Source organism: Moschus berezovskii, chromosome 4, assembly GCF_049115385.1.
Source record: "Moschus berezovskii isolate FMDL1 chromosome 4, NW_MosBer_1.0, whole genome shotgun sequence".
In the NCBI taxonomy this organism is placed as follows: domain Eukaryota; kingdom Metazoa; phylum Chordata; class Mammalia; order Artiodactyla; family Moschidae; genus Moschus; species Moschus berezovskii.
The window spans coordinates 21,487,930-21,497,859 of record NC_142463.1 but is presented as its reverse complement, the minus strand read 5'-3'; the positions used below and the strand labels follow the sequence as shown (position 1 = coordinate 21,497,859).

General features: G+C 45.6%; 1 pseudogene; it reads left to right on the top strand.

Annotated features, from left to right (window-relative positions):
- The first annotated feature begins 2,569 nt into the window (after positions 1-2,569).
- Positions 2,570-8,354, top strand: LOC129540323 (cytochrome P450 4A11-like; annotated as a pseudogene).
- The last annotated feature ends 1,576 nt before the right edge of the window (positions 8,355-9,930 follow it).

The following is a 9,930-nucleotide window of genomic DNA, read 5'->3' as shown; positions in this document are numbered from 1 at the left end:
AACCCCAGAAGGGTAGACATTCCCTCCTCCACTGCCCAGACCCAGTATGCATGATGGACAGGGACTGTGTCTGTTGATTCATGACTGTATCACCAACCCCTAGAAAACTGTCTGGTTCAAGGTAGAGCCTCCATAGACACTTGCAGAGGGATGCCTGCATGGATGTACAGAGAGAAAGAATGGGAGATGCAGTCCTGGCAGCCCTCCAGTCCCTGGTTCTCCCCTTCCACACCCTGGCTGCCCCTGCCCTCGGGCTCTTTGAGATGCCCCTGAGAACCAGCTTTATTTTTTTTGCTTCCTTCTTTCCTACGTCAGCTCTGATTCTATCTGATACTTTCAAACAGAATTTTGTATTAAAACTCACTCATCACTCCTACATGTACTCATTCCTTCTTCATGAACTTATTGCTTCTTTGAAAAGTGAGGCTTAATCCCTATGAACATGCTCTACACTGAGTCTAAAAACAGGGATGATAGATATGAAAGGCAAGCCTGTGAACATGATGCCAAGCAATCAGAACATTGAATGGAAATGTGATAAGAGAGGCACCCATGGAGTCTTGGGAATCCTGGGAAGGGACACCTTGGGGTCAGCAGCTTTGGGTTTAAATGAGCTCACCTGGGTATATATCCTTTACATGGGTTTCCTCATTCTTCAGTGAAACAAGATCAAGTAATAATCCCCCCTCATACAGGTTTGCCTTGAGTTTTACATAAGCCTATGAAAATGTTTTGTACTCCATGGAGTTAATCCCTGAACATTTATCAAGCATTCACTGTGTGTAAATTTCCAATGGCAGTTCTGAGTGAGAAACAATGAAGGAAACTAAATCAGATCTTAGGCCAAGTTCTTAGAGATATTGGAAGTCTGGATCCGAGTCTGGCTCAGCAGTTCTAGTCTTCAATCTCTGTGGATACCCTCAGAACCATCTCGCCATGCCTGTGCAAACTTTCATCCTTACCTCAATCACTTGACCTTAAAACAGAGTTGCTGCTGTTTTTAATTTTTTGCTCTTGTTATAGATCCAAAGGAACAGAAACAGCAACAACTGCTGAAAAGGACAGAGAAATTCCCATGTATTTGTGTTCACTACTGTGGGTGAGCAAGGTTAGCCCTGTGACCTCTGACCCTGACGACATGAAGGTGGTCCTGCAAAGGATAGGCAGAGTGAAACCCATATGCCAGCAGGAGCAAATCTTCCTTCTTGGGTACATGCCCCCGGGTCTGTGAAATTCCAACAGAGACTGGCCCTACAGCATCAGTACGTGACTTTCGACCAGCCATACTTGAAGCCTGAAAGAGTCAGGGATGGGAGGCAAGTTTGTGGTGACTGAGACAGATTGATAGCTGAGAGTCATCAGGAAGGGAAGGCAGTTCATAGTATTATTATTGTTAAAAATAGTCATGATAATAGCAAAACCCTCTGTAGTGTTTTCTCAGATCTAAAGAATAGGAGATAACAAGTACTCTTAGTAGCATGAACTCTTCTTATTAAGTGCCAGATGTGTTCTCCTACTCACCACAAATAGAAAAAGCCTGCATGTAGCAACGAAGACCCAGCACAACCAAACAGACTAAATTAATTTTTAAAATTTTTAATTAAAAAATAACCCTATAAGCTGCACAATATTATTCTTCAAATACTAGAAAGAAGATTCTTTTATGACCTATCACTATGGATAAAACTTCTGAGATGTCTCAGTTTTCTTAATTTTTTCTGTACAATGAATAAGTAAGAATGACTATCAAAGGAAAGAGATTTTTAAACGTTTTCAGAATGTGATTATATTTCAAACATAACTTATTTTAAAAAAAAAAAAACTTTTATTCCCATGTAGTTTATTTACCCTGTTCTGCAGTGTTAGGTGTGCAGCAGAGGGATTCAGATTCCTTTCCCTAATGGTTACTACAAAATATTGAGCATCGTTCCTTGTTTTATACTGTTGGTTCTTGTTTCTCCTACTCTTTTTTAAACTTTATCTCAAACTGTCGCATCTTAATGGAACAGCCATTTTGGAAATTCACTTTCCTGAATTGTACTGGCCTTCCTGATTTTCCTGTCACATACCTCCTTTTCACAATCTTGGTTCCTCCTATGTAGTCCCCAGTCACCCCTCTGATCCAGTCTCCTCGGCCCCCCCACACACCCATCTATGGTCCAGGGAAAGGTTCTCTCCTGTTGGAGGGGCAGATGTGGTTCCAGTACTGGCAGATGCTGACCCCAGCCTTCCACCATGACATCCTGAAGTCCTCCATGGGGCTCATGGCCTACTCTGTCCACCTGATGGTGGTGAGTCCACTTCTCTCTCATCCGCGCATATTCACACCAAGCTCAATCCACAGTTCACTCTCAAGCAGATATATCCATCAAACATCCGTCAGACACAGCCCCCCAGAATAAAGCGCTCAACCCCAGAGACAGGCACATTACACACTAGAGTGCACAAACACACTGTCAAGTGCTGAAACTCCCTTCGACAGCCAAGCCTGTTCCCTCTTGCAGACACATGGACACATTATTACTCATTTTATGTGACACACACCTCAACACACATGTGCTACTGCCATATGGAGACAAGAATTTGGGGCTATGGTGGGGCTGCATCTGGGCCCCCAGAGTCCTCATCTCTGGCTGGGAACCACTGTTCTGGGACAGACGCAGTGATCAAGGAGAGGAAGGCTCACCTGCAGAAGGAGGGAGAGCTGGAGAAGGAGAGGAAAAGGAGGCACTTGGACTTCCTGGACATCTTCCGCTTTGCCAGAGTGAGTGTGGGCAGGAGAGGCTTGAGCCTTTGGGCAGAAGCAACAGGAAGAGCATACCTGCACTCTGGCCCTGCCTCCATAGATGGAGAATGGGAGCAGCTTGTCTGACGAGCACCTCCATGCCGAGGTGGACAAGGTCAAGTTCAAGGGTCATGAGACCACAGCCAGTGGCATCTCCTGGGTCCTCTATGCTGTGGTCTCCCACCCTGTGCGTCAGCACAGGTGCCAGAAGAGATCAAGAGCCTCCTGGGGGATGGCACCTCCATCACCTGGTGAGTGTCCTGGAGATGGAAGAACCCTGTCCCACCTGAGCTAGAGAGAATCCCTGATTGTCCAGTCCTGCCTGCCCTCAGATGGGCTTCCTTTTGGGGACCATCTGGACAAGATGCCCTACACCACCATGTGTATCAAGGAGGCACTGAGATTCTACCCACCAGTACCACTTATTGGCAGAGAGCTCAGCAAGCCCATTACCTTCCCTGATGGGCACTCCTTACCTTCAGGTATGAACTTTATCTCACCACTCAGCTAATCACTCTGTAGGATCACGTGGTAGATCAGAAATCCACATGTGCTTTTCCAGTTGTGCGATGACATGACTATTGTATCCAAATTAAGGTAATTATTTACTCTGTAAAGTCACTTGCTCCTTGGAAGAAAAGCTATGAGTAACCTAGATAGTGTATTATAAAGCAGAGCCATTACTTTGCCAACAAACATCCTTCTAGTCAAAGCTATGGTTTTCCGGTAGTCATGTATGGATATGAGAGTTGAACCATAAAGAAAACTGAGCACTGAAGAATTGATGCTTTTGAACTGTGGTGTTGGAGAAAACTCTTCAGAATCTCTTGGACTGCAAGGAGACCAAACCTGTCAATGCTAAAGGAAATCAGTCCTGAATATTCATTGCAAGGACTGATGTTGAAGCTGAAACTCCAATACTTTGGCCACCTGGTACAAAGAAATGACTCATTAGAAAAGACCCTGATGCTGGGAAAGATTGAAGGCAGAAGGAGAAGGGGACAACATGAGTTTCAGCAAGCTCTGGGAGTTGGTGATGGACAGGGAAGCCTGGCGTCCTGCAGTTCATGGGGTCACAAAGAGTAGACACTACTGAGCACCTGAACTGAGCTAGGATAAGGTGTATGAAATGCATGACACAGAACCTCAACACAGCAAAAGCTCAACAAACAAATGTTCGCTCCTGAATGTTGTCTTGTAATAGGCCCTAAAATTCTAATTCCTTGAGATGTGAAGGCTTCAGAGAAGAGCAGACAGAAGCCAGAGGAGGTGTGATTCTTCCATATGGGGTCTAAGTATAGGAAGGCGCTCAGGAACTCCACTGTTATGGGTCAGATGGTCCAGTCTCTGAGGAGCCCTCTAATGGATGGCAGAAAACAACTGATGATGAGGTCTGAGAGCCCTGCCATGGCTGGAGGCTACCCATTGGCTCACCTCCCAGTGGGTCTGAATCCCAGCCCTGCCACTTCTTAGTTCTGTGATCATAGACACATCCCTTACCTCTTGGAGGCTCAGGGGCTTCATCTCATCACAGGGACAGAACTGCCTTCCTTGAAGGCTGTGTGAGGATTAGATGAATTACTGCACGTTCCCCAAGAGCCATGATGGCACTTGGTAAATATAGGTTGTCACCTGAGTTGCTCCTAAATGTAACCTGTGAATGATTTTACTTCTCAATTCAGGGCCATGGTCAGCTAGTCCTAATCTGTGCTCATATGCTTTGTCATGCCCAGACTGCCTGTCTTGCAAGACCACCATTTCTTTCAGAGTGATGGAGATACTGTTGCAGAAGTTGGTCTGTCAAGAAACCAAGCACCACATTTGGAAAGTTGGAAAATTCTGGTTTACTACGCTGGTGAGCCCAGAGGAGTTAACACTTCCAGTTCTGAGACTTGAAAAACCGAGTTACAGAGTTTTTATAGACAGTGAATGACACCAGACTTTAGTGGACATCTCTAACTCTTCATAGGCTAGTTCAAACTACGGGTCTCCTGCAGGCAGAAGCAGCAGTTAGGACACAGCAGGGCGGATGCCTGACCTTTCCACAAACAAACATGGTTAAGCAGGATTACAGGGGCTGGGTAATTGACAAGGGTGAGGAAGGTAAGTTTCAGCCCCTAGCATTGTACATTTCTGTCTTTCTGAAACTATGTAACTTATAAGACTTCGCAGGAGCTAGCTGAGTTGCAGAAGCAGAAAGAGCATGAGGTTGTTTCCTGCTGGGTGCAAGGTTTTATATTTTCCTCTTCAGTATGATGGCCATGGGAGAAGGGGATTGGATGCTCTCTCCCCACCAACTCCTCCACCTACTCCTGCTCTGGGATACTTGTCCCCTGGTGGATTGGTGGGAGGAGTTTGACCTCACCTGTCCTGGCCGCAGTACTCTCTCTTCAGGTGTTTGACCCATCCTAGTTTGCATCGGTTCCTGCTGGACACAACCATGCCTTCCTCCCCTTCTCAGGAGGATCCAGGTGAAGCCTTTGTACTTGGGGAAGAGGTGTAACTGGTTGCTACCCGATGTGTGTGGCTGACTACATTGATATGAAGTACACACAGTTATGTTCTTGTATGCTGATGTGTTTGTTAAGAAGACATGGGTCTCCATGTATAAGAATTCCATCAGGGTCTGCCACGGAGATACTGACCTGACATCCACAATGACTGGCCACATTTCCATGTCAGTGACCTATCCAAATTATTCTTGGATTTTTGTCACTTTAAGAGTATGACTTTGTTTTAGAAGTTTTCATGAAAGTTGAACTTCAGATGTTTGTTTTCACAATTATCAGTCATCTTTAAAAGTGGTTTTCTCTCTTACCACATTCCTAGTCCAGCCCACTGCCTTTTCTGCTTAATTCACCAACTAGCCAACAAAGGTCCATCTAGTCAAGGCTATGGTTTTTCCAGTGGTCATGTATGGATGTGAGAGTTGGACTGTGAAGAAAGCTGATCGCCAAAGAATTGATGCTTTTGAACTGTGGTGCTGGAGAAGATTTTTGAGAGTCCCTTGGTCTGCAAGGAGATCCAACCAGTCCATTCTAAAGGAGATCAGTCCTGGGTATTCATTGGAAGAACTGATGCTGAAGCTGAAATTCCAATACTTTGGCCACATCATGCGAAGAGTTGACTTATTGGAAAAGACTCTGATGCTGGGACAGATTGGGGGCAGGAGGAGAAGGGGACAACAGAGGATGAGATGGCTGGATGGCAACACCGACTTGATGGACATGAGTGTGAGTGAACTCCAGGAATTGGTGATGGACAGGGAGGCCTGGCGTGCTGTGATTCATGGGGTCGCAAAGGGTCGGACACGACTGAGCGACTGAACTGAACTGAACTGAATTGAGCCCCTCACTGTATCTGTCACGTTTCCATGAGTTTGGATTTCCAGCTGTCTTCCATGCCCTGAGGCTTCAAGTAATGTCTGTGATCAGTTACAGTTGCCATTTGAAGAAAGTTTTACAGTCATGTGTGTGTTCTCTATTTCTGTAATCCATCCCAACAAAATTTTGGCTGCATATTCCTATAAACATTACACCTCTCCAGCTGCTAAAATTCTTTATGTGTAGCAGGGCTTATAGTCCACAGTCCTAAAATCCAAACAGTCTAATATTGGCAAAAAGCATTAAGTAGAAGAGAGTCAAGTGCTTTTGGACAAAACTATCTTGTATTTGACACTAGCATTTGAAAAGTCCCTGGCATGTAAAATATAAGGCATCCTTGAAATAGCTGTTGACCTGGATGATACACTTCCTAAATGTATGCTCAGAAAACCCTAATGACTACAGATCCTCCACTGAAATAGTAACTTCCACAACTTTATACCTTTCTTAGCAGAAACATATTTTTTCCTGAATCCATAATTCTGTGAAATTTTCAGTTGGTGACTCAGTGTTCATAGAATAGGTCTGAGGCAAAGAATCTTCCAGAATGTACTCTGGAATTTGGCTTCTGCTAGGGTCTGGTCCTTTCTTTTAGACATGACTGCACTTGATGGGGTTGCCACTTGAGGACAGAGGGGAGTAGGCAGCTCTATCCCTAGGTCAGAGTTAATGTTTACTATAGTCATTTCCGGAGAAGGCAATGGCAACCCACTCCAGTGCTCTTGCCTGGAAAATCCCATGGACGGAGGAGCCTGGTGGACTGCAGTCCATGGGGTCGCTAAGAGACGAACACCACTGAGCGACTTCACTTTCACTTTTCACTTTCATGCATTGGAGAAGGAAACGGCAACCCACTCCTGTGTTCTTGCCTGGAAAATCCCAGGGACGGGGAGCCTGTTGGGCTAATGTCTATGGGGTTGCACAGAGTCGAACACGACTGAAGCAACTTAGCAGCAGCAGCAGCAGCGGCAGCATACTCATTTCAGTCTGGGTTGGTTTTTTCCTTTTAATTAGCACTGTTCAACTATTAAACTATGTAATAAGCCTGTCACTGTGTACCAAGTCCTGTACTAGAAAATTGGAACATAAAAGTGAAAGAAACAAATATCGCTATTCAAGACAGACATGGGGGTGGGGGTGGGGGGCTTCCCAGGTGACTCAGTGGTAAAGAATCAGTCTGTCAATGCAGGTGATGAGGGTTCGATCTCAGATCCAGGAAAATCCATCCCTGATCCAGGAAGATCCCACATGCCACAGGGTAACTAAGCCCGTGCACCACAGCCTGTGCTCTAGAGCCTGGGAGCCACCACTTCTGAGTCCCCGTGCTGCAACTACTGAAGCCCACGAGCTCGGGAGACTGTGTTCTGCAACAAGAGGGGCCAGTGCAATGGGAAGCTTGTGCACCGCAACTGGAGTGGAGCCCCTGTTCTCCACAACTAGAGAAAAGCCCACATAGCAACAAAGACCCATCACAACCAAAACTAGATGAATAAATAAAACTGCATTTTTATCAAAATGACAGACACCATGTCCTGTTGCCATTCCGACTTCCTTACTAATTCTGTCTTATTGTGTCTGGGGATTCAGGTCCCTGTGCTTCCCCATAGAAGACAAGAACTGGAGAGTGTGGCCCCCCCTCACCCCCTACAGTGCCTGGCCTGGCCTGAAAGCAGAAACTGCCTGTGGACCAGTGAACAAAGTTCTGCTTCACATTTCCTGGCACATTTGACTTGACTCCGTGGCTTAGAGTGCAGACGCTTCCCAACAGGATTTCCTGCTGAGAGCAGAATTAGGAGTTAGGAGCTAGTCCTTAGAGAGGTGGGCTTTGTCATAGGTCAGGGAGAAACCGTGAACCAAGGCTTGTGTGGCGAGTTCAGTGTGACATGTAAGGAAGGGATCAAGACTGGACCACGTGCAGGACAGTCCTGAATCCCTGTGCTCAGCAGGGGTTAGAAGCCTCTGCTTACTTTCTTTTTATCTCCCAACCCAGGAACTGCATCAGGAGGCAGTTTGCCATGAATGAGTTGAAGGTGGCTGTGGCCCTGACCTTGCTTCACTTTGAGCTGTCACCGGATCCCTCCAGGGTCCCTGTGCCCATGCCAGTCATTGTGCTGAGATCCAAAAATGGTGTCCACTTGCAGCTCAGGAAGCTCTCTGATCCAGGTGGGGACAAGGACAAGCTCTGAGGGCCCCTGCCTGCCATCCTGTATTGCTGTCACTCTCTCCTGTTCTTGCCCCTTTGCCCGCTTCCTGCTTCTGTCTGCCCCCTGCCCACGTGCCTCATCTCCTGCCTCCTGCCCAGCTGACTTCCCTCCTCCACTCTAATATCTGCCTTTGTTCCTCCCCTTCTGCTTGCCTGTCTTTCCCTATATTCACTTCTTTTTGCTGCTAAAATAATTAACCACAGCACTAGAAACTAAGAGGCCTTTCCAGGTGATACTAGTGGTAAAGAATCTGCCTGTAATGCAGGAGACATGAGTTCAATCCCTGGTGGGAAAGATCCCCTGAAGGAGAGCAGGGCAACCCATAGCATGCACATAAATGTAGGGACATAGAACAGTACAGTTATTCTCTGACAGCTGTGGAGTCAGAAATCTGAAATGGGTTTCCCTGGACACAACCAAAATGTTGGTGCACCCCACTCGAAGGATCTAGGACAGCATCCCCGCTCTTTGCCTTTTCTGCATCTAGAACAGCAATCCTTGCATTCCTTGGCTCTGGGCTCTCCTTCCTATATGAATCCAGCAGCATCTTCAAAAGTCCCTGTGCGTCTGTCTTCTCTTAAAATTTCTTCCAATAAAATTTCTCTAAACATTAATTACACAATCCCAAAGATTTTTTATTTTTATTTTTTATTTTAAACTAAGACTGCCTTATTTCAGTAGTGGCCATCTTTCACTGTATTTCAAATTTATATTCTCTCATTTATTTTGTTTGTTTTTCTTATTTTATTTTTTTTACATTATTGTATTGGTTTTGCCATACATTGACATGAATCTGCCCCGGGTGTACATGTGTTCCCCATCTTGAACCCCCCTCCAACCTTCCTCCCCATCCCATCCCTCTGGCTCATCCCAGTACACCAGCCCCAAGCATCCTGTATCATGCATTGAACCTGAACTGGTGATTCGTTTCACATATGATAATATACATGTTTCAATGCCATTCTCCCAAATCACCCCACCTTCGCCCTCTCCCATAGAGTCCAAAAGACTGTTCTATACATCTGGGTCTCTTTTGCTGTCTCGTATACAGGGTTATCGTTATCATCTTTCTCAATTCCATATATATGCATTAGTATACTGTATTGGTGTTTTTCTTTCTGGCTTACTTCACTCGGTATAATAGGCTCCAGTTTCATCCACCTCATTAGAACTGATTCAAATGTATTCTTTTTAATGGCTGAGTAACACTCCACTATGTATATGTACCACAGCTTTCTTATCCATTCGTCTGCAGATGGACATCTAGGTTGCTTCCATGTCCTGGCTATTATAAACAGTACTGCGATGAACATTGGAGTGCATGTGTCTCTTTCAATTCTGGTTTCCTCGGTGTGTATGCCCAGGAGTGTGATTGCTGGGTCATATGGCAGTTCTATTTCCAGTTTTTCAAGGAATCTCCACACTGTTCTCCATAGTGGCTGTACTAGTTTGCATTCCCACCAACAGTGTAAGAGGGTTCCCTTTTCTCCACACCCTCTCCAGCATTTATTGCTTGTAGACTTCTGGATAGCAGCCATTCTGACTGGTGTGAAATGGT